The following is a 25,312-nucleotide window of genomic DNA, read 5'->3' as shown; positions in this document are numbered from 1 at the left end:
CTAGTGTGTGGAAACCTTTCCTCCTTCACGGCTCCCTCCCACTGGTGCAGGTCCCGTCCCTATTCTTTTGTCTCTGTTTTTTCTTTTTTCTTTTGCCCTACCCAGGTGCGTGGGGAGTTTCTTGCCTTTTGGGAGGTCTGAGGTCTTCTGCCAGCGTTCAGTGGGTGTTCTGTAGGAGCAGTTCCACGTGTAGATGTCTTTCTGATGTATGTGTGGGGAGGAAGGCGATCTCCGCGTCCCACTCCTCCGCCATCTTGAAGGTCTCTCCTGTAGAGTTTTTAACATCACCGCTTTCTAGGTACTGCAGTCATCACAACTCTTCCTTTCTACACTGCCTTCCAGTTTCTTCCACTCCTTCCAGAAGAGCCAGAGGGCCAAGAACAACAATGTCCACAGCCTTGTGCTTTTATGATAACTATATTTTTCTGTCCTATTACTAGGTTTGGTTCATAGTTATAGTTATTTTGCCTGAATTCAATTGAAACCTCATTTCGAGAGGCACACACAGGGATTGAGTCTACGCATTCATTAGTTATGCAAAAAAATAAATAAATAAAGGTGGAGGATTTCAGCACTTTCTCTACAAATCATGCCCCTTAGCGCTTCAGGACTGTCAGGCTTCCCTCCGAAAAGCATTCCAGGGGTTGGAAGAGATTATGGTGGGCCCTGTATAACACTCACTTAGGCCGTAGAACTTAAAAGAGTCTCTCCTCTGCTGACATTAAGCCAGGAGTGATGAGTAGATGGCACAACAGTCCATGGTGCCTGGGACGGCCCTTGAGCAGAGTTTGTGTCCAGTAAGAAATAGTGCATTTAAATTGGATGTGGTTCTTGAGGCCATGCCCCCATCAGGGCCTGTATTCTTCATCAGTTAAAATATTGAAAATAAAGGTGTGTTAGTTTGCAGGGCTGCTGTAACAAAGTACCACAGACTGGGGGAGCTTAGACAACAGAAGTGTCTTCTCTCCCAGCTCTGGAGGCTGCGAGTCTGAGATCAAGGTGAGGGCAGAATTGGTTCCTTCCGAGGGCCTTGAGGGACAGTCTTCCCAGGCCCCTCTCCTCGGCTTGTAGATGGTTGTATTCTCCCTGTGTTTTCACATTGTCTTCCCTTTACACAGGTCTCTGTTTCAAAATTCCCTTTTTTTAAAAAAAATAAGGACACCAGTCATATTGGATTAGGGCCCACCCTAATAACCCCATTTTAATAACTTCATTACCTCTAGAAAGACCGTGTCTCCAATAAGGTCACGTTCTGAGCTACTGGGCGTTTGGTCTTCAACACGTGAAGGGTTGCATGATGGAAACAGTTCAACCCCCTGCCGTAGTTGTTTGTATTCATTTGGAAAGATAAGCCATATCCTACTGAAGGAGTTCAGTTTCTTAATTTTAGACCAATATAGAGGTACATTTGGTTTCTCATTCTTCTGCCTCCCATTCGTCTCTCTTGCTTACCTTGGGGAGTGCCGGCACCAGGGCTGGGGCCAGGGTAGGCCAAGTGAGGCACAAAGTTTAAGGAGACGCCCCCTCTCAGGGGCCGGCTGAGCATCTGCAGGAACCTGAGGGCGGGGGTGGGGCACCTCCTTAAATCGTGGGCCCCAGGTGGGCGTCTCACTGGCCTCCCCCTCCTCCCGCTCCATTTAGGAGACCACTGCCCAGAGCAGAGTCAGCCCTGTGCAGTTCTTAGGGTAGCTTTTGCTGGTAAGGGACTGACATGCGTAATAGCCGCTCATCTAGAGCGAGTGTGTCTCGTGATCAGCTCATTCAGTGAATGGATCCATTATGATGAGTTTGCTCAGGGCCATTTTGTCTAAAATGCCTTCACTTAACGACTAGTTAGCTTAAAATTAAAAACTCAGTTTTAACATTAAGGACAAAGGGCCCTTATGAAAAACTGGCAATTTATTTCTTGAGAACTGTTTTCCTCAAAGGTGCAAGTTTTATACAGTATCAGAATGTTTGCTTTCTTCCCCAAAATGATTATCGCTTATTAAGTGCTTACTCCGTACGTAGCACTGTGAGAGGTTTTGCAGGTGTGATTCAGTCTAATCCTCACGGAGGCCTTATTTGTGGGCAGGGAAGATTAGCCCAACCGTGGTTCTACTCAGGGACTAACCAGTTGCAATAGAGGCTGGCCAAATCTTGCGTCACACCTGTGTGAACCGCTGAACATCATTTGGAGGTGGTAATTGAAGGCATTTTCCTTCCTGACATCAAATAGGTGGTGTCTTTTCCAATACCATCAACCAGTCTTCCAACCCTCCAATACCAACTGAGTATCCTACAATTTGATTCAATTCTGAGACTACCTGGAATTAGCACCAGACACCACAGGCTAAAGGCTCAGTGCCACAAGACTGCCCCCCACTTCAGAGGCCAGCAGAAAGTGTCAGGTCCTCAGGTTGCCCACCTTTCTGCCCACCTTGGCTTCAGAGTTGGGGGTTCCCGCAATCCCCCCCTCCAGGATTCAGTAATTTGCTAGAAGGAGTCACAGAACTCAGGACAATGCTGTACTTAATAAAGGATACAAATGAACAGACGGATGGAGGTTTGTAGGTCGAGGTCCAGAAGGGTCCCGAGCACAGGAGCGTCTGTCTCCGAGGAGTCGGGGGCGACCACCCTCTTAGCACATGGATGTGCTCACCAACTTGGAAACTCTCCGAGTCCTGTCTTTCAGGGGTTTTTATGAACATTTCGTCACATAGGCAAGATCAGTTATGAATTCAATCTCCAGCTCTTTCTGTCTCTCCAGAGGAAGGGGGTGGGGCTGAAAGTGCCAGGCCTCTCATCCAGGCTTGGTGGTTCTGAGACCATCCTGAAGCTTTCTGGGGGTTTGCCAAGAGTCACTTCATTGGAGCAAAACATGGTCCTGTCACCCTTAGCACTCAGGAGACTTAAGAGCTCTGTGCCAGGAACTGGCAACAAAGGCCAAGTGTGTTTTTTATTCTACCACGGTAATATGATCCCCATTTTACAGATGTGTAACGAAAGACCATAGAGAATAGAGTGACCTTTTCTAGGTTTCTGAGGAGGGAAACCGAATCTGGCTTCCATCTTCCATCTGACTCTGCTCCTCTGCTTGGATGCACTACCCTCCATGAGAGCCCTGCCTCCATGCCTTCTAGGGCCTTCTCTTGCCCATCTCCCACGCCACACTGCCCTTGAGGAGCCTGGGAACCCAGAGCTCCTGCCCTAACTGGCCTGAGCATCCTTCGGGCCTACACAGGCCTCTTTCCTGCAGTCCATCTCCTTGGGCAGGTCCTGTGTGTGCTTCTCTAGGCCTGAAGGATGCCCAGCCTGGCCGTGTGGACTGGGGTGTCCTGATGACTGTGTGGGGACCTTGCAGACAGGCCAGAACTGGCTTGGGAAGAGAGGAGGGGTAGGCAGCGCCCACTTCTGTTCTTGCCCCAGCCCTGCAGATATTCGGGTCTTCTCTTAACCGTTTTTACAGTATTGCCTCCCTAATTACAAAATGCTTATTTTCCCTTTGGCCCTGTGTGCCAGTCCACACTTGATGCAATGATAGCTAAAGCAACCCAAATCAAATATGTGTTTCTGTGTAGTAAGCCACTGGCATTTGCAAAACAAGAACGAAGAAGGGGGCGTTTCATTTTTCAAGATACCCAGTAATAAAATAATACTGGATTGTGAAATCCAAAGTCATAAACATATACATTACCAAAGGAATTTATTGCAAGAAATAGGTAGTAAAGAAAGGGTTTTTAGATAACATGGATTCAGGTTTTGCAAGGCTTCAAGGGCAAGTAAAATAGAAAATAGAAGGCTCCCACAGTGATATAAAAGCATCACGTCATTCATCAATGACTAAGTATTTGAGAAATGCTCATTAGAACCACAAAAGTAAATTAGAAGTGCTCTTAAAAAAATCCATAAAAACCCCTCAAATGGCAAAAGGAACAGACACCAAATGACTGCAGAAACAGTCACAAGGGTATCTGTGGAGGGAAGAGGCCGGGGAAAGGTGGTAGAATTTTCATCCTTCTGGGCATTAGGGACTTTGCTTCTTGGCTGATCTGGTTTGGAGGATGGCAGCACCCTTCACACTGACTGGTTAGTAAATCCCTTGAGTTGATGATGATCCTGATGGTGGTGGTGGGTTAGGGTCATAGACTCTGGCTCCCTAAGGTAGAGGAGCTGGGAGGAATTTTTGTTCGCTGCCTTCCTGCCAATGTACATGCCTCTTGTTCTTCAAGGCTTCTTGGTGGCATCTCCTTGACTCTCCGTATCACTCAGCTCCTTCCCTCCCCTAGGTATCCACGTCCCTCATCTGGCATTGCCACTGGCCGTCTGCTCTCAGGACTGACCTCTGGGTATCTGTGTGAATTGTTTCCCCATCTCTATCCCTGGAGGGGTGCGACAGTGCTGCATCTGTAATCTATATATCCCCTTCCCCACAGTTTCATCTTTATGCATTGAAAGTGCCCAAAACTTCCCCATACAAGACATGAGACATAAACGCTTGTTATTAGGTTTATGTCTTGCTTGGTTACAGATTGAATGGCCTTTGTAACTTCTGAGATGTCTCTATGGTCTTGGATATCCAGAATGTTGATTCCGTTTCATTATATTTGGAATCTCCAGCAGGCTGACAGGGTCCCATGATGTTAAGTGAGAATTCAGCTGTTCCTGAGAAGGGCTCTGAGAATCCCAGAGTCTTCTGGTTGGAGTTTCTCGGTTACTCTTCAGTTTCCAAACTCATTTTGAGGGTGGGATAAGGGTTTGAGATCATGTCTCTTAGATGGATGGAAATGGTTTGTTTGTGGGTTGGGGTATGAATTTCCTTTGAAATTTCTGTGGGAGTCGCCTTTTATCTCTCTAGCTAGGAAAGTTTTAAGCGGCATCTTGGTAACCCGGTTATTAAGAACGTATTGTGTATATTAGTAATTGACTGTCACAAAAATGCTGGGTAACAACATAGCTCCAATCTCAGCGGTTTAAAACAAGTAGCAATTGTTCAGCTCATGAGCCTGTGGGTCGGCCATGTTGGCCTTGGCTGGGTAGTTTTGGTTCTGTAGTTTCCCTCACAAGCCTGGGGACTGGTAGTCTCTCAGATGGATGATCGAGAGTGGTCTTGGCTGGAGAGATTGGATGACTGGGCTTTGTCCGCATGCCTCTCATCCCCAGCACGCTAGCCTGGGTGTGTTCCCATGGAGCTGGAAGGTTACAGGTGCAAACACTTGATGCCTCGTGAGACTTGGGCTGTCTTGCTGTGTTCTGTTGAATGAAGCAAGTCCCACGGGCATCCCAAAAACAAGGCCTGGGGAAGTGGACCCTACTTAGTGAGAGGAACCACAGTCACACGGCAAAAGGCATGGACCCAGGGAGGAGTGGAGAATTGGAACCGTCATTTAATATACCATAGTGTGACAGGAAGATGTAAGCAATTTAGTCTACCTTCTCTGTGTATCTACAACGCATGAAGGGTATTTCGATTATCTATGTGTGTAATCAACTAGCCCCCAAATGAGTAGCTTCAAACAAGATCCCACTTGCTATTTCCCATAATCCTGTGGGTTGACTGGACTCAGCTGGACAGTGGTTCTCCTTTCTTGGTGTCGGCAGGGGCTGCAGTCATCTGAGAAACCACCATGCTGGAAGGTCCAGGATGGCTCCCTCGTGCGCCTGGCACACGGTGCGGGTGTCAGCTGGACACCCACTTCAGGCCTCTGCCACGTGCTGCCCTGGGGCACAGGGGCTGGGTTCCCAGAGGCAGGAAGGGAAAGCTTCTGGCTCTATGAAGGTCTGAGCCCAGGACCCCAGAGCATCTCTTCTGCAGCGTTCTCTGGATCAGAGGCAGTCATTAACTCAGCTGGGCTTGGAGGGGAGGGGACAAGCTTGTGGCATGAACAGCAGCGTGTGGGTGCAGGGCGGAGCGACTGTGTGGGTTGGGTTACCCTAGAGAGATGCTATAACCTACAGCAAAAGCGGTTGTTCCTGAATGTGGGGTCCTGCAGTGGGGGCACTTGGTTTTGTCAGGAAACCTCCAGGATGGACCTCTCGGGGCTGAATGACCCTAGGAGCAGAGTGGTCTTTTTCTGGGGTGACTTCTGCTGCCCTGAGGAGGCCGTCTTGGAGGAGTGGAAGGAATTACCCACCCATCCCGCTCCCAGAGGAGCCAGCTCCGAGAGACCTTTGTCCAGGCTGCCTGCCATCCTCTGTCCTCTCCCTTGTGCGCCAAGAGCGTGGGTTACCTTCAAGAGCTGCTCAATTCGATGTCAAGACAGTGCTTCATTCCTTGTGCATTTTTAGCAACTCTTATCCCCCAAAAGGACTTGCTTTAGACTTAGGGGGGGAAATTGCCTACTTTCCAAGATCAAGAAATTTGGCTATAGGAAAAAATAATGTCTGAGGTTCCAAGTTTGTCATCTTGGACAGCCAAGCTTCCCCTGATCTTGGGAGGACTCCGTGCAGCCATCTGGGGGACAGACCCACCCCACACACAGACCCGGAGGCGAAGACTTCCCATGAGAAGCCCATCTATGTTGGAGGTGGATGTGTTTGCACCTTGAGGGGGTCGGAAAGCCCAGAATACAGATGTACTTGGGACTTGGCGAGTGCCCTGGCAGATCCCTGGAGTAATGTGTTCAATAGCAAACTTGAAAGTCAGCTTTTGTGTCTATAGTCCTGTAATGAAGATGTGAATTTTTGTTTCGTGGTTTACTACGGCTAAGAGTCATAGGCCAGATTTACCAAGAAGAAAACACACAGAAATAATAGTTAATAAAAAAGTCATGGCCCCTAAAAATGTTAAATTAGAAGAGGTATTTTCAGTGCCGGAAAGCAACTGATGGCTAAGATCTACAGAGAACCAAAGATGGGTTGGGGAATGGTTCCTGGAGCCTGGAGCCCTGGGGGAGGGTCCGAGGATGGGAGAGGTCCCCATAGGATCTAGCTATGGCCAGACCGTGGCCAAGAATGGAGGGAGCCTCGAGTGGATGGTGGCACAGGTTGGGGGCAAAATGTCCCTGCTCTTCTCTCCTCCCGCCTCGTGATCTCCAGATGGTGTCATGTTGCTCAAACTTGATGGGGGCCAGAAGGCGAAGGAGCCCAGCTGAGGTAGTCTGTAGGGGTCAGCCCTGGGCGGGGGCATGGGGCCGGAGTGGAGAATCTGGGATGGGGAGGGGCAGACAGACAAGAACCAGAATGCACTGGTGCAGAATCTGAAGAAAGGATGAAGTATTTCTCCCTAGAGTATGGGCACCTTACTATTTCATTCATTTAAGTTTAAATTAAATCTTCAAATTAAAGTATCTTCAGAATACAGGGTGAAACCTGTTAATTATGTCAAACCAAAGTTTCTTATGGGCTTTGGAGTCAGGCCAGTCTGACTTGAATCCTGGCTCTGTTGCATATTAATCAGGTGATCATGGACAAATTAGCAACCTCCCTGGGCGTCCACATCCCTGACTAGACGATGGGAATGTGAGCTTTCGGAGCGGTGGTCAGGGGTAAATGAGAAATGGGTGTGGAGCCCTGAGCCCCAGGGCTGCCACTTAAGCACTCGATGACCAGTATCTGCTTTTTATTAAGTGCTTAATTATGAGGCTTACAGATGTGTAGATGGCGTTAGTTTCAGTAGAAAGTTCAAAAGTCCAGTTCTCTCGATATAATAGAAAATCTCATTTTGGGGGTCTCATTTTCTCCTTTAAATGATCACTCATAGATGCTGCCCGTGTAAAATGATGTACGTGAACTGAATTTGACTTGGGTTTTGGGGCACTTGTCGTATTAGGGTTTTGGGGACTAAAAGTAAGTGATATTCCCAACGGGAGAGAACTGGGTTTTCTCGTCACTTCATTTACTATGCATATCGAAAGGCAAATGTTTAGTGCAGAGCTGGGATTATTTTACCATTGGCGTGTTGTGTTCAGTCCTAATGGAAAACCAAACAAAGAAACCTGGTTGTTTATTACTATTTGTGTTGCCCCTTTGTGTCTTCTAGCTGCCTCAGGTTCTGAACAGATGGTAACCGTGCTGGCCTCCTGAAGGACATGATTCAGACTGTCCCAGACCCGGCAGCTCATATCAAGGTAGGTTCCAGCTCGGCCAGGAAGCTGCCCTGGCTTCCTCCTTGGCTGGCCTTTTGCAGATGCCTGCCCACCTGTCAGCGAATGTAAGGGTCAGCCAGCCACAGCCGTGGGCCAAACGTGGTCCACCACCTGTCTTTATTCAGCCCATGAGCTAAGAAAATGCTTTTCACGTTTTTAAATGGTTGAAAAAAAATCGAAAGAAGAAGAATGTTTCTTAGTGCATGTAAATTAGAGGAAATTTAGACTTCCTTGTCCAGAAGGAGAGTTTTCCTGGTCTGCAGCCACACACTCATTTCCATGCTGTCTAGGGCTGCTTTCACACTGTCCTGGCAGAATTGAGTCCTTCCCGCAAAGAACATAGGGTGGCAAAGCCGACGATATTTACTATCTGGTTCTTTGCAAAAAAGATTGCTGACCCCTGAGTTAACACTGAAAACCACGTCCAAATTCTCTAACTTCTGTTCTGAGTTCATCTCCTTTACACTTCCTGGGCTTACCTAGGGAGAGACGAGAGGCTTTCCTATGCTCAGCCGTGTCGTTTTATCTGGGCATGCTGACACTTCAGCAGCTTGTCACCCCACACCTGCCCCGCCTGCTCACCGGCAGCTCTTTCTGGAGCTCTGGAGGTGAGAGAACAGGGAAGTGAGACTCCAGCCAAGGCAAGTCCCTGAGAGGAAGCCGGCCCATTCCTTGCAATACGCCACGTACACATGGTTATAGCCACCGGGAGCAATGATGTGATGGTTTTCATGTTTGACCCAAATAAAAGCTACAGAAAATGTTAGGGCTTGAGCTACATGATCCAGGTAGGCTGTCTACACCTGTGATGATTGGTTCAGCTGTCTGCATTGGCCCAACTCACTCACTACCTTGCCAGTTCTTGGCTTCCCCCATTTAAATTCATTTCCCCAAATGGCCTCATCGGTTTTACTAATTTTTACTCTTTACCTAAAACATTTATTGAAAATGGAAAGTGGCTTATAAAGGAGAGGAAAGTTTATGGTATTGAAAAATTTATCTTTTTTTCTTTGGACTAAAATATAAAACGCCCTCCAAAGTGACACGTGCACACATACATTTACATACACACATGCATTTTAAAAGCAGTATATTTGTGGAAGTGTTATGTACCATGTACAGCTCACGTTCATACATGTTTAATTTCTTTGAAAGTGGAATTAGAAGTAATAAGAGTTTAAATGCATTTTCTGAGCTTGGTGGGTGTTACTGCAAGTGTCAGAGATACGGGGAGTCTCAGGGGTGTGGCGCATTCTGAATTTCATCCAGGGACAGACAGGAGCAGATCCTCTGGGGTGACGCTATCATTTGATTTCTGTGTGATAGTTGATTGGGGCATGGCCATTATGTCTACAGAAATGCAAGTGGGAAAACTCTTGTGGATGTGATAAGGTTTCTTCAGAAATATCTGGAATGTGTTTGGTGAGTGTGTTTGTGCTACACACTGATGGGGGGAGGGGACCTTTTTTTCTTTTAGCCTCTGTTGACCATGAAGCTGCAGGATGCAAAGAAAAGCTCTCAGGGGAAGAAGTTGATATAAGAAATATCTTCTATAGTTCAGAGTATGAGTGACAACAACTGAAATCCACTTTGCCTGGCATTTTATTCGTAACCAACCAGAAGGAAAAGATGAAGTCAGCAAGAAATTATTGCAGTTTTTTTTAAAAGTTAATTCATCAAGTGCAAACAGACACATCTGAGAAACATGATCTCTGAAAAAGTGTTTAGTAGAAATGTTCTGTATTTGATCTCAGGAATGAGCTATGTTTTTAGCTCTGATTTATCTTATTATCCTCACATTGGTTAACGTAAATATAACTGACAGATAATTTTAAGAAATGGAACCCTGAGAGTTTCTTAAAAACAAATTTCAACTACGATTCCTTCTGTGTCTTTTGAAGATGATTTGGTAATTTAGAGTTGCATATACTAATAGCTGATGTTGGCTTTGAGGCAAAGAGAATTGCATTAAAGACATTTGTTTCCTTGGTAAATCTATCAAATTCCACCTATTGGAATTTGAATAATTATTCCTGGACTTCCTTTTTTTTTGTATATGAAATTGGTGTCCTTGACAATAGTCAGGAAAATAGGTTGCCTTCCACTGTTCCCTTAAAATACCCGATTTGGGGAATTTATTCAGTAAAATTTTCTATGCTGAGAAGTTTCTGGTTGTGGGCTGAGGAATGCAGCTCTTATTTCTGGGAGAGGAAGTTCTTATGAATGACACGTGACAGGTTCCACTTTCTATGTTAATGTAGATAGTGGAAGATTTTGTCTTTGGCTCACTGCTATGGAAATGTTTTTCTCATCTGAAAAGGACTTGAATTGTCCACAGAATTGACTTCACCTGGCAGGTGTGCAAGGCGACAGCCATAGAGACTTTATGTGGCCGTCGTATCCCTCCATAGGCTGATCTGGAGGAAAGAAATGTTCCTTTTTATTTAGGAAATGTATTCCGCAAAATTTCCTATAGTTCTTTTCTGCCAGAGCAAACTACTTTCACCCTTTCATATATTTAAGGAACTGGAAATAGTTTTTAAAAAGGAAGGATGGTAAATAATTGTGAAATATTAGATATTCTTGATTTAAATAATGTAACAATTGTGGCAATTGATTTACAAAGAAAATGTATTTCAGGAATTTTTTTCTTTTTTTTTTTTTTTTTGCGGTACTCGGGCCTCTCACTGCTGTGGCCTCTCCCGTTGCGGAGCACAGGCTCCGGACGTGCAGGCTCAGTGGCCGTGGCTCACGGGCCTAGCCTCTCCGCGCCATGTGGGATCCTCCCGGACCAGGGCACGAGCCCGAGTCCCCTCCACTGCGCCACCAGGGAAGCCCGCAGCTTATTCTTTATTGATGAAAATATTAAGTTATTAAGCACATTTTGATTTGTCTTTCTTTGCCGGCCCTTCCAAACACTGTCTTATAATAGAAATTATGGTGAGTGTCACACCAGTATTCTCTGAGCTGGTGAGGCCATGTGACCATGCCTCTGCTCTGCTAAGGGGTAGCACGTTTCACTGCCAAAGATAGACCCAGACTCTTATCCCTGTTACTGAGTCCAAGTTCGAACTGCTTGCCACATGACAGGCCAGTAAATCAAGAGACAGGTTGTTGGGGGGAAGGAATAGCAACTTTATTCAGAAAGCCGGCAGACGGAGAAGATGGTGGACTAGTGTCCCAAAGAACCACCTTACCCGAGTTAGAATTCAGGCTTCTTTTATACTAAAAGGGGTGGGGGTGTGGCTGGTTGTTGCAGACTTCTCGGTGCCGGAATCCTTTGTTGTCGCAGCTGTCCAGTGGGTCTGGTCACAGTTGTCCTATAAACCTCCAACAAGACAATTGTTATTTTCTGCTTTGCCACTTTTTATCTCTGTATGATTGGAAAAGTGTTACACCTTTAAAAGTCAGAGCCTTGAGAATGGGCTATCCTGTATATTTCAGGCTCTAGGCAACCTTCTTTTACAAAAGGTGCAGAGCCGGCATGACTCAGCACAGGCAGCAGAGCACAAGGGTTAGAGCTGAAGGAATGGATCTAATAGGGAGTCAGGTTTGTTCTTCTCTGTTACACCCCAAGCAGGGAAAAAAGACTGGAAAATCCATTTTACTAGCATTTGACAAAGATTTTGGTCATGAATTCTCTCGATTTACATCATTGCATTTCCTCATAAGAGCTCCATTTGAATATTTTCATTTAGTACCATTAGAGACGAAGAGGATGAGAAGAGTAGAGAGTAGTCAGGTTTCCAGCTTTAAAGAAACATCCGATCGGTACAGTTTGTAATGGCTCCCTTTGCCATATTCACCAGCTACCTACTTGGAATACTAGACATTTTGGAACTGGCCAAAGGAGTTTGGAACTGAGAGGGGAAGGGTCCGAAGTTTAGTTCTACTCCATGGATCACTGGCTGTGTGACCCAGAGATGCTGCTTCCCAAAACTCTGCGAGCTGCCTGTTCTTAGCTACGTTCATATCATGGATAAGAGAGAGGGTCCTAGTCTCCTAGGACTCAGTTCAAATCCTGCCCTGTCGTTTACTAACTCGGTGATGCTGTGCAAGCTCCTTAATCTCTCCGTGCGTTGGTTTCTTCTTGTCTGAAGTGGAAGCACCTACTTTGGGGCTTAATGCGAGGATTCAGTGAGCTATTATTATGGGTAATGCACCAGGACCCTGCTGAGAGCTCCTGTGGTCTGTAACATGAGGATACCATGTCCGTCTCGAAGACAGAATATTGTCGTGTCTGATATACACAGAGCGACATGGGTATGTCTTAAAAAAATATTGACTTGAATGATAAAACAATCTAAAACAGGATGTGCTCTGTGGCACAATACTATTTACACATAGGAAAACATGTACACTTCCCAAAAGACATCATGTACTTTTCATGGATACGTATGTATCTAAAACATATCATGACCACATCAGAGGAGATGAGTGCGTATATGGGACATGTTGGCTAGTTGCTCTGAGAGGTGGTTAGGAGATAAGGGAAATAATAGTCATAATATACAGATAATGTCAGTTCCTACCATGGAGGTTTGGATGGGACACAGAGGGTCCCACCTCCACACTGTTGGTGAGTTGGTACAATACCAGTTGTGCTCTGGTACCAGTTTGGCGTTACCTTCTGAAGCTAATGATGCTCCAGCAGGTCCACCCCTGGGTATGTGCCCTCTTGCACACAGGTGCCAGGAAACATGCACAAGCAAAAAACTAGAACAACCCAAATGCCAGGAGAACAGATAAATAACTTGTGGTCTAGTCCTCCAATGGAATACTATACAGCAGTGAAGAAGAAACTACAAGCATCTACCTGCGTCTGTGTATCGAGGTGCATGATTCTCAAGGCTGAGTGAAAAAAAAGTCACAGAAGAATAAATACAGTATCATACTGTATTTATCATACTGTATTTATTTAAGAATAAAGTATCATACTTTATACACAGTATGATTCCAGGTATAAAGATCAAAAAAAAGGCAAAACTACAAAACATATGTTGTTCATAGACACACACGTATGTGGCAAAAAGAAGAACAAAGGCACAAATGTACATAATTCAGGATAGAAATTGCCTTGTGGGGGAGGGGAGAACTTTGGGGAGGGACTCGGGGGGCTTCTGAGATCCTGGTATTGCCTGTTGTGGGCTGAGGATGCATACAAGAGCGTTTGCTTCTTATTCTTCAACTTGCACAAGTATCACATATCATATTTGTGGAAGAGTGATATTTACAGTAAAGAACTTAAGATACTACAAGAAGAGAAAGGGAAGATCAAGGTGGGCAGCTCAAGGTGGCATGATATTTGGGAAGACACTTTCTAACTGTAAAGCATTCTGCACTGCCGCAGATCGTCCGTGTTAGAGATCGCTTCGTCCAGCGCTGGTCTAGTTGCTGAGGCGGGTGGGAGCCAGCTCTGGTCAAGTGACAACCGGGCAGGGATTGCAGTGAGAGGCTGTGTCTACACGGAAGCTGAGCACGAAGCTCTCCAGGCAGCTCTGGTTATTTTTATTTATTTATTTATAAATTTATTTTATTTATTTATTTTTATTTATTTTATTTTTTATTTTTTTTATAGTTGATTTACAATGTTGGGTTAATTTCTGTTGTACAGCAAAGTGATTCAGTTATACACACACACACACACACATATATATATATATATATATATACATTTTAAAAAAATTCTTTTCCATTATGGTTATCACAGGATATTGAATATAGTTCCCTGTGCTCTACAGTAGCACCTTGTTGTTTATCCATCCTATATATACTAGTTTGCATCTGCTAACCCCAAACTCCCAATCCATCTCTCCCCCTCCCCTTGGCAACCACAGTCTGTTCTCTGTTTGTGAGTCTGTTGGTCATTTCTGAGTTGAGTGAGTCCACCCGCCTGTAGCTCTGTGGGTGGCTCCGCTGCACCCTTTGGCAACAAGGAATCTGTCTCTGATTCACTCTTTCGTTCATTCATTCAGCAGACATGTATCAAAGCCTTCCCTGTACTGGAAACAGGTTGGGAGTGTGGGTGTGGGAATAAGAGATCATAAAGACACAGCACCTGCCATCCGGGGCACAGGACACATGTTCCCAAACACATGTTCTGGGACATACCTCACCCATCCCACCTCGTCCCGCTCCTAGCCCTGTGCTCGGCCAGCATTGCTTCTGCCTGGAGACAGCCTGGTGTCTCCAGGGTCTTCCTGGGGGGTCCCACGTTGCCGGGTATTTCAGGTAGAGCACACACACGATTTGGAGTGCCCTTCATGGGCCTGATGGCTTCCAGGTGCAGCTCACATGCCTCTGTGTCTAGAAATGCCTGGAGTTTGTCACTGCCCTGTTGACCCTCTGTCGTCCTGAGGAGGACGCCGGGCTCAGTTCTGGGGTCCATGACTAGCTCATCTCCAGCTCCTGCCCCCCAGGGTTTCATGTGAGGATCAGTCACAGTTGACCATGGGGTAAACAGTTTCTCTGTTCTGGTTTCTAGTTGATTCCTTCTGCTTGTGGGAAAGGACTGAAAAATCGGCTTACTCAGGATTTGTTTCTAAGGATTTTTTTGCCTTCCTGTTCCTTTCCCCTTTAACTTGTATATCTTTTTGCCCATTTTTAGGGTTGGGGCCAGATGGTCTAGGTTTGAAGCTTGGTGCCACTTCTTATCAGTTGCCTCAGTTTCCCCAGCTGTAAAATGGGGGTATATAGTGTACCTACCTCCTAGAATCATGAGGATTAAATTAGTTAATGTTAATGCTTTTAAAGCACTCAGAGCAGTGCCCAGCTCCCATTAACACTTATTATAACATTACCTATTATTATTAATATATTATAATGTCATTAATATCATATTAATTATATAATGTATTAATATATGATGCAATATATTATATATTGTATTTTATGTTATAGCAATTATAATATATTCTTATATTGTTTATATATTACTGATAATATTAACATTTTATATATTTATATATAATTAATATATTATTAACATGTTATATATTAATATATTATTGATATTAATGATATAGCAATATATTATTATATTACTAAAAACTAAAGCAGTTGTATAATATAAATTTAGGTTATTAATATATAATATTATATATTAGCATGCTCTTACATAATAGCAGTAGAAGGAGAGAGGGAAGAAGAGGGAATATTCTGGAAAGAACTGGAAAGATAATAGGGTCAGTACTTGCCAAGCAGCCAACTGCTGAACTGACTTCTTTCCCACATGATTCTGTGACTGCCTCTCTGGAAGTAATGCTAAATATTTCTGACTATAAAAGATGCTAAACTTAAACCCTGTTTGCATTTCATAGAAGGAAGGGTCTGAAAAAGATTTAAGAAGTAGCCAGTATTAAGCACAAGGTCACTGGGAGGCCCGAGAACCCAGAAGATGAGCAGAATGCTTTTAAAATGACACGAGGCAGATACAAAAAGTGCCCTGATCTGCATCCCGAGTAAGCAGTCAGGTGGCTTCTTTATCCCATCGCCCTGGAGAAGAGTGGATCTCACTACCTCGCTCCTATGTGACTGACAAAGGACCCACTGAATTGTAAGCATTTTGCACATCTTTGCAAATCTGATTTATAGTGACTTTGCTTCCCGGGAAGGTGGACAGCTTATCCTTTCGATGATATACTCAACAGAGGCCAGAGTTTTCCTCCCCAAATCTGTGTACTGTGAAGATGATGTAAGCCTTTGATACGCTGCCTATTTTTTCCTCAGTAAATCAGCTTTGATCAGATGCCAGTGGGGTTAGCACATCCCAATAAGCCTGGTGACTGGCTGTTTATAGCTGCCAGTTCATTTTTTGCACTTTCATTTTTCTGCGAGATGGTGGCACTTAATGAAACACAGAAGAGCAAATCTGCGAAAATTCCCACAATGAATGCGTATTACTTTTTATAACCAGAAGGTAATATTTTAAAAAAATTTCAGGACGTTCCATATGGCACAACTGTGGAGACTTCTAACATCCAAGCGTCTCACCTACAGGTATCCTAGGTGAGGTTTGCTGGAGCAGGGCTGTACTTTCTGTCTCTCCCCGCTGGCTTCCTGTGCCCCTCGGGGCTGAGCCTGGTCACCTGCTGGAGGCTGTGCTCAGGGTGGGTGCAGGGGGCCTTAATGGTGTGCTCCTTCCCAAACTAGCAAAGCCTCATTAAGATTCAGTGACGCTGACATTCAGGGAGGGCACCCGCCTTACCGAGAGGTGTAAACGGGGGCCAGAAGAGGCTCAGATCACTCCCCTGGAGGATGGTTAGAAGTTGTCCGTGCTTGGCTTAGAGCCCCTCTGGGGCAGGTTTCCTCCAGAAGTGGTTCTCAAAAGGTATCCTGGAATTCTAATCAAAATGCAGATTCCTGGGCTGTCTGCCAGAGCCGCTTCTCCAGTAAATTTGGGTTGGGCTCAGTGATCTTCATTTTAACAAGCACCTAAGGTGTTTCTGTCGACCTTGCTTAGATAATGAATAATTACTAATGATTCACCTAGCCTTGTGGTAAATATTTATCAAAGCAACTGATTTTTTTTTCTGTCTACACTGGCGGCTGTATTGTTCTGCACCACCGCTCTGAATATCTGAGTCACACGTGTAAGGGTTTAGAGAACATTATTTGGACTCGGGTTTCAGAATGCCAGCAGGTTTCCTGGGCTCCGTGATTGGGTGTAACGAGAGTCCAGGAGAGAAGTGTCCTTCCTCCTTCTTCCGCCTTATGGGAAATTAACTAATCAAGAATTTGAAACAAGAATGTTTCAGGTCAGCCCCCCGCAATTGAGTGTTTTGGAGGCGTCAGCCTCTGCGGCTGACGCCGATATTGCCTGAGTGGCTCTTTTGGTGCATTTGGGGTTCGAGCATCAAGGCTGGTGTTGGGACTGCTGATGTGGAGGAGGGGGCATGAGCTGGAGGTGAGCTCAGTGGGGGCAGTGAGTCCAGGATGCGACATGTGTGTCTTCCAATGGGCGCACCTAACGCTCTGCCTGAGTGGGGACAGGACTTAACTTACAGGTTCTCCATGGTTTAATTCCACCTTCTGCTTTTCTTCTTGTACTTTCTTTACCTTCTGCCCTCAAACTCTCATGGCTTCAGTTGTCACCTTCGTACAGGGGACTCTGTTATCTCTGGCTCTGGTTTCTGTCCCCAGCTCCGGCCTCACATTTCTAGGTGCAGGCTGGACACATCACCTGGATATGGGTACTAGTGCCTTGAACTCAGCAACCGGTCAGAGGAGCCATACTTAACGTTGCGTGATGCTTCGAGTCTCTGGAGCATCTTCACCTACTCTGGTGCATTGAATGCAGAGCTTAGCTTGTTTGTCCAGGTCACAGAGAGTCCAGCCTCCTCCAAGGCCAGGTTCATTCATTATGATATCATGTCATTTCTGGTGAAGCACTTCCCTTTGGGACAAGGCAGCTCCAGAGTAATGGGTGAGCAGACAGGCTGGAGAGATAGACTTCCTGCTTTATAATCCCCAGCATGACATTGGTTATTTGACCTTGGGCAAGTCACTGAGCCCCTCTGAGCCTCAGTTCTCTCATCAGTAAAATGAGAGTGGTGTCTACCTCCTAGGGTTGTAGGAAGATCAGTTGAGGTGATTCATGTGAAGGTCTTGGAACAGTGTCTAGTGAATAGTGGTTACCTATCATCGTCATCATAATTGTCATCATTTAAATTTTTTGTTACTCCCCCTTTTCCTTTTTTCATCACGGCCACTTCTCCCAGTTACCAGGCTTAAAATTTAGGGCCTACCTTTAACACTTTTCTCTCTTTCACTTTTCACTTTGTGTCTAATTCGTAGTACCTTTTCATAGCAGGTCTGCTTTATCTCTTGTCTCTGACTATTCTTCTGCCTGCTGCTTTTTTCCACCCAGCCTTCCTTACGTGCTTGTTATCTCAGGCTGCCAGGTTAATCTTCCTACAAGACGGCTTCCTTCAGCACCTCTCTGATCAGAAACCTTGATTAATTCCAGGAGTAGGAACATTTTTAAGGCTTTTGATAACAGTATCTCCCCACCCAATCGTGCCCTTCTTCCTTCTCCAAGGAGTATCTGAAAATGCCATTTTATCACAATCTGTTGTGATTTTTAACCTTTGCTGATTTGATGAGTGGAGTTTTATCAAAGTTATTTCATTTGGAAACTTTTGCCAGTGGTCATCTCATATGCTTATCAGCAAGTTATAATATCTCTTTTGTAATTTTTTTGGACCCATTTCAATGAAACCATTCAACATTGCTGAGGGAATAGCATGAACCAAACAGATAAGATCCCCACTTACGTGAAGCTTACATTTAGGGGGTAAGATAGGTGAAGCTCAAATATAAATAGTATATTACCAGCATTATAGCATTACAACCAGCATTACAACGTGTGTGTGTGTGTGTGTGTGTGTGTGTGTGTGTGTGTGTGTGTGTATTTTAAAATGCTGGTCATTGTTCTCTAGAATAAAAAGTAAAGTAAGCAAGAGGTCATCAAGAGAGTGATGGAGGGGAGAGGTGCCATTTCGCCCAGGAGATTAAGGAAGGTTTTTGGGAAGAGCTGAAATTCGGAGAGAGACCTGAGGGAAGTGGTGATCAGATCGGGAATTGTGTCCCAGAGAGAGGGGACAGCACATGCAAAGGCCATTAGGCTGGAGCCTGCTTGGCATGTCCAAGGAACAGCACGGAGATTGGGGCTGGTGTAGAGTAAGGGTGGGGCCATGTGTTAAGTTCTGATATGCAAGGACAGGGACTTTTACCTTTCATTCTGCATGTCGGGGGACAGGGGACCATTGGGGGGTTTTTAAGTAGAATGGGCGACGTGATCTGATTGAAGTTTTTTGATTTTGTAAACAGCTTCATTGAAGTATAATATAATGTACACTGGTTGAGTCATTTACATTATATGAGTCATCGGCCTGAGGCTGGGTGACTAATGAGCTCACCTGGAGACCAAGGTACAGAAGAGCCTTAGTGTTGAGCTTTGAGTCCCTGCAGCACACAGAGGTTGGGAAGAGGAGGAGGAACCGTCAGAGGCCGAGAGGAAGAGCCGGTGGGTCGAAGGACAGAGAGATTTCCAGGTCCTTAGAGGGGAAGACCATCAGCTTTGGCAACATGGAATTGGTTGGTGGCCTTGAAGAGAGGTTTGCATGGAGTGTACAAAAGCCACGTTGGACTGGGTTCAAACCCAAAAGGGAGAGTGAATAAATGCAGACGGCTCATGCAGGCGACTTTTCAGGGACTTAGGAGGTTTAGTTCTTTCCTCAACAACTTGTATACATTATACTTTAATGATGTCTGCCTCGAGCTAGGTCATATTTGTCATACAGATTGGTTTTGATGTTTATTCTGCCTTTTAATTTTTACCTCCATGAGATAAATATTTTTATTTGCTTACACCTCTTGATGTTCTTCTTCGCTATCTTTCCCTTCGCTTTACAACCTAAAAAGTGCCTATCTATTTTTACTTGCTTTTACTCTTGCGTATTTCGCAGTTTTCTATATGGCTTCTTTAATATAAATAAAAGAAAATGTATATTATTTTAAAAACCACCAAGAAAGTCGTTCAGGGTTCACAGAAGACACGCAGAATTGCTGCCCGCATCAAACCCAGGGTCTTGAGTTCTGTGTTCTGTGCACAAGGAACCCAGCCTAACTTTGCAGCAATTTTTTTCTGCTAGTTTCCCCTGGAGGGTAGGATAATCAAAATATAATACTTAACAACTGGCACGGGCACACCAGTCGGAATGGGGCAGACCAACCAGAAGAGATCACGGTTGGAAACACCTGGTGCCCCTGCCGAAGTGTTTCTGTCCTTTCTCCGAGGGCCCACGTGCCAGGGCACTGAACCTCTTCCTCCAGGCTGTTCTGGCCTCTTGCTTTTGTTTTCATCCTCCAAATCGTGACACTTGCTCCTTGACATTTGGAGAGAGGAGCGGGTATTCACCATATATTGATTATTTTTGTGCCTGTTTTCTTTGCGTGTAGATTGTACATTACTTAAAGTGATCCTATAATCACCTTAGTGTCTTTCATGGTACCCTGTGCCTGGTAGATCCTTAACATAGAGGTGTTGATGGAACTGAATAAGCAGTGGTCACAGGGGAGCAAGAGTGATCCAGGGACTTTGTTCTATTCTGGGACCGATGGCCCAGTTCTTCAGTGCTCACCTACTCTTTACCCTTCTCTCTCCTCCTTTGCAGGTATGGTTGTAACCACACAGCCCATTTGCAGAAGAGACAATGTGTTCTCAAGGGCAGTGTGTCTTAACTTTTATTTGTATAGTTTTATATATGTAACTTTATGAGTTTTTCTTAGAACGGTTTTAGGTTCACAGCAAAATTGAGCAAAGTATCCTCTCTTCCCACACACCCAACAGCCCTCCCACTGTCAACATGTGCCACTTGTGTGGTACATTTGTTAACAGCTGATGCACCTGCGCTGACACCTCATCATCAGCCAGACTCCAGAGTTTACATTAGGGTTCACGCTTGGTGCTGTATATTCTGTGGCCTTGGACCCACATATAATGACATGTTTCTATCACTGTAGTTTCAAAAAACCTCTGTGCTCTGCCTGTTCATCCCTTCCCTCCCTTCCAAACCCCACCCCGTCCCTGGCAACCACTGATCTTTTTACAGTTTTCCATAGTCTTGTGGTTTCCAGAATGTCATAAAGTTGCAATCATACAGTATATAGCCTTTGCAGACTGGCTTTTTTCACTTAGTGATATGTGTTTACGTTTCCCGTAAGTCTTGTCATAGCCTGATAGCTCATCTTAACTTTTCTGAATCTTAGAACTCTTTAAAAATTTGGTGAATGCTATATATTTTCTCCTCAGGGTTAGCACACACACACACACACACACACACACACCACACTCTCTTATACGCTCACAGATCTATTTCAGCCAATTCAGCACCCGTGCCCCCCAGCCCCCGGAAGCCCAGGGATCCCAGGTTGGGAGCCCTGTGCTGGCAATGGAAACCCCATTGGACGCAGTTGATAAAACTGAAAATACATTTTCATTTGCACCTAAGTGGCCTGCCAGAAAATCTGTTGCCTCTTGAAGTCAGTGGAATGACAGAGCTTCTTTGAACAAAGCTTGTTTCGAGGCACATTCTTGGTCTAAATTCAGTTCAGATGACAGACCCTCATTCTGCAGTTTTGTGTTCTAGAGCAAAGCTTCTCAAACTTGAACGTGCACATGAGTCACCTGGAGACTAGGATGGATGGGCCTTGAGATTCTGCACTTCAAACAAGGTCTCTGTTGGTGCTGCTGGCCCAAGGACCAGCATTTTTACAGCAAGGCCCTGAAGCCCTGGTTTTCAAACTACAGGTCAAGACCCATGTGTGGAAGTGAGTCAAAGCCAGTATTAACAAAAGGAAATGGAATGGAATGGAATAGGATGGAAACTGTCAGGGTGTGTTGCATATAGAAAGGAAAAGTATGCTTTTGGAAAACTTATTTTAGTTATATATGCGTAGGTGCATATACTGGCTTGTGTTATGTAACATGATTTTTTACTCTGGGTCCATTTGGAAAACACTCCTCAAGATTTCTGTGGTATAAGAAATGAGGGGGAAGCACCTCCCTAGTCGTTTTATCCGAAAAAATAGTGGGTTTGCAAGCATAAAACTGCACATGTGTCTCCATAGATTTTGCTGCTCTGATTCTGGTATCCAGATGTTGGGATTTATCCCAAAGCAGGAACTGTAAATAGAGAAAGTTTTTTTTTTTTCTCTTAATTTTAAAGATCAAATTCCAGGGTTAAATGAAAATCCTGGTTGTGTTTAGCTTAATTGAGAGTACATGTTACTTTTGAGAATGTACTTTAAAAAAGTAAACAAATTGAACCGAAGCATGGCTATTAATTTTTTAGTGATTCTTTGTGGATTTTCTGAAAAGTGCTGTTCATTTGCATTCTACATGAACGGCTAATATGCTGCTATTATCAGTATCAAAAAAATAAACAATAATACCAATTTATATGGACCTCCAAATTAGCCCCATAAAATTTTATGATAGTGGTATTATTGCTCCAACGCAGTTTGAAGCTGACAGAAGTATATAACTCTAACCACGTGATTCTCATATCCTTTATTTTTAAAACCCAAGTTTAAAATGTCTTTATGTTTAAGTTTATCATCACAAATTAAAAGGGTATGACTAAAGTAACAGTCAAAAATAAGTCAAAATTTTGTTGACTTATGTTGTTTTTCCATTATCATTTGAAAAAAACGTTATGCAAATTTACCTATTTCCGTACACATTGCAGAAGCGATCAGGAGCCTGCAGGTGAAAGCAGAGGTGATGAGTGAGTTTCCTATCTGGCCATCAGGGGAGGTTGTCCTGGAAGAATTATACATAAAATAGGCGATATTAGCAATGAACAAAGGCATCAAGAACAAAAACAGCCCCAAAGAAAGAAGATATTTTTGTCTTTTGAATAATTTAAACAATAGTCTGCTGTTCTTATTCCTTAGTCTTTAGGAATGGAAAATTCACACATATTCAATAAAAGGACTCAAAAAAACCCCTTACTTTATTACTCATAAGTGAAATTTAGAAAAATAAAAACAACGAGGATTTACTGTAGAGCACAGGGAACTATATTCAATATCTTACAATAACCTATGGTGGCAAAGAATCTGAAAAAATATATATGAGTCACTTTGTTGTACACTTGAAACTAACACAGTACTGTAAATCAACTGTACTTCAATCTAAAAAAAGTAGGGCAGTGCTCTGATACTCCTAGTTTATCAAGTTTACAGTCATTTTTCCAAAGTGATTTTGATCTTAGGTCTGTCGAAATAAAATGGATTGATAATCAATAAAAACAAGACAAAACAAAAAACCTCTGTGACATAAGACATACCTGGTGAAGAAATGTGGCTATGAATAAGAAAAAAATGATGCAAGTATTGTTTTGTTTGTTTTTTTTCCCCAGCTTTATTGAGATACAATTGGTATGTAACATTGTGTCAGTTTAAGGTGTACAATGAGAGGATTTGCTACAGGTACATGTTGTGAAGTGATTGCTACAATAGGGTTAGTTAATGTCTCCATCGCCTCACAAAATTCTCTCTTTTTTCCTTGGTAGTGAGAACATTTAAGATCTACTCTCTTAGCAACTTTCAAGTATACAGTACAGTGTTGTTAGTCATGCTGTCCGTTAGATCCCAGAATTGACTCATAACTGGAAATTTGTACCCCTTGACCAGCATCTTCCCATTTCCCTCACCCCGACCCCCTGACAGCCACCATTCTACTCTCGGTTTCTATGCGTTTGGGCTTTTTTAGATTCCACGTTTAAATGAAATCACACAGTATTTGTCTTTCTCTATCTGATTTATTTCACTTAGCATAATGCCCTCCCAGGTTTTTTCTTTTAAATGCATTTTACAGTATTAAAATATGTGTCTTAGAAAACCTTTTGATTGATATGATGTAAATCACTTGAAGGATTTAGTAAGTATCTGCTATTATTTTTGCATCAAATAACAGTATTTAGATTTATCTGAACATGTAAAAGCATGTTACATGCAATCCTAATTATTTTGTGTCATTATGACAATAACAACATTTTCATCATCGGTTTACTCACTGACGATTGAAATTTGTGATGCTTGTTTATTCCCTTTGAAATGGCCAAATAACATGGTTAATGGGAATTGCATGAAATATTTTTTTGGTATGAAATGATATAATTTTTTTAAGTTGGTTTACAATGATGTGTTAATTTCTGCTGTGCAGCAAAGTGACTCAGTTATACACATATGTATATATATTCTTTTTTTATATTCTTTTCCATTATGGTTTATCCCAGGATATTGGATATAGTTCCCTATGCTCTACAGTAGAACCTTGTTGTTTGTCCATTCTATATTTAGTAGTTTACAGCATGAAATTTTAATTTCCGGAAAGTTGATCTTTGGACTGGGGCGTGGAAAGTCACTTTCCACTAGTATTGGTTTTAGGAGCATTGTGTTAGTTGGGTTCCCTGGGAAGCAGATGTTGGGACAGAATTAGGAACGCATGAAGTTTATTTGAGGGGGAGGGTGCTCCTGTGAACGATAAAATGAGGATGAAGCAGGATTCGGCAGAAAGAGCCTCAGCCCAGATGCGGATTGGACAGTTTGACCAGCCCAGTGGGAAGCTCTGGAGCAGACACTGCCTTTGGAGCTGTCCAGTAATGGGCAGAAATGGCCAGGCTCTTGAACCCCACTGGGTTCGGTTATTAGCGCTGGTGTCTGAGATGAGGCAGAGGGGGTGCGAGGAGCTGGAGGCTGTTCAGGTGGATGCTGGGTTCTTTCCAGAAGGGAGATCTGAGGGCCACACCTCTGGGGCTGCCACAGGCATCTGCAGAAGCAAGAGCAGGAAGTAGCCACCTGCTCGGAAAAGCCCGGCGGGGTCATCATGTGCTTGACATTGTTACTCCATCCTTTTTCCTTTTTCGTGGGGTGCAAACTTAACGTATGCAGGATTATCTTCTGCTGAATAGCAAGTGCCCTTTGTTCACAAAATCTATGTGATTTCCACCACATGGATAGCCTCTTGTCCTTAGTACTTGGATTGGGGCGCTTCACTGCTGGGCAGTTCCACCATTTATCCAGTACCACCATGATGGAAAATCGGAATGCTTAGAAAAATAGGTGATTGAAAAAAAATCCTTTTTGACTGTTAGTGCTGTTGTTTGGATGTTTCTTGGGTTTGGACCTCTGGAAAAACAATTTTTTACTCTGTTTGTTGTATCATTTGCCTCTTCAGTTACAATTCAGAGTTGACATTAAATTTCTCTTTGGGCTTTTGGTTAAGTCATGTATTGGTTCCTCAGATCCCAAGTCTAAACACCCGAATCATGTTGGTCATTCCGTAACCTTTTGCCCCCCAGCAGTTAAGCTTAGTAATTGGGGTTTTATTCTAATGCTACTTTGGGCCTGGGTTGCGCCCCTGTGATCTTCAGTGCTTGAAATGAAATGAGATTCAAGGAGAGGGAGTTGATTTCCTACCAAGTATGGTGCTAGAAAGCAGAAAGGTCCCCTCACGTGTGGAGAAAAAGGAACCCTCCTACTGTTGGTGGGAATGGAAATTGGTGCAGCCACTATGGAGAAGAGTATGGAGGTTCCTTAAAAAACTAAACATAGAACTACCATATGATCCAGCAATCCCAATCGTGGGCATATCCAGAGAAAACTATAATTTGAAAAGATACATGCACCCCACTGTTCATAGCAGCACTATTTACAATAGCCAAGACATGGAAGCA

Source organism: Physeter macrocephalus, chromosome 8 (assembly GCF_002837175.3).
Source record: "Physeter macrocephalus isolate SW-GA chromosome 8, ASM283717v5, whole genome shotgun sequence".
Classification (NCBI taxonomy): domain Eukaryota; kingdom Metazoa; phylum Chordata; class Mammalia; order Artiodactyla; family Physeteridae; genus Physeter; species Physeter macrocephalus.
This window is presented reverse-complemented; position numbering follows the sequence as displayed.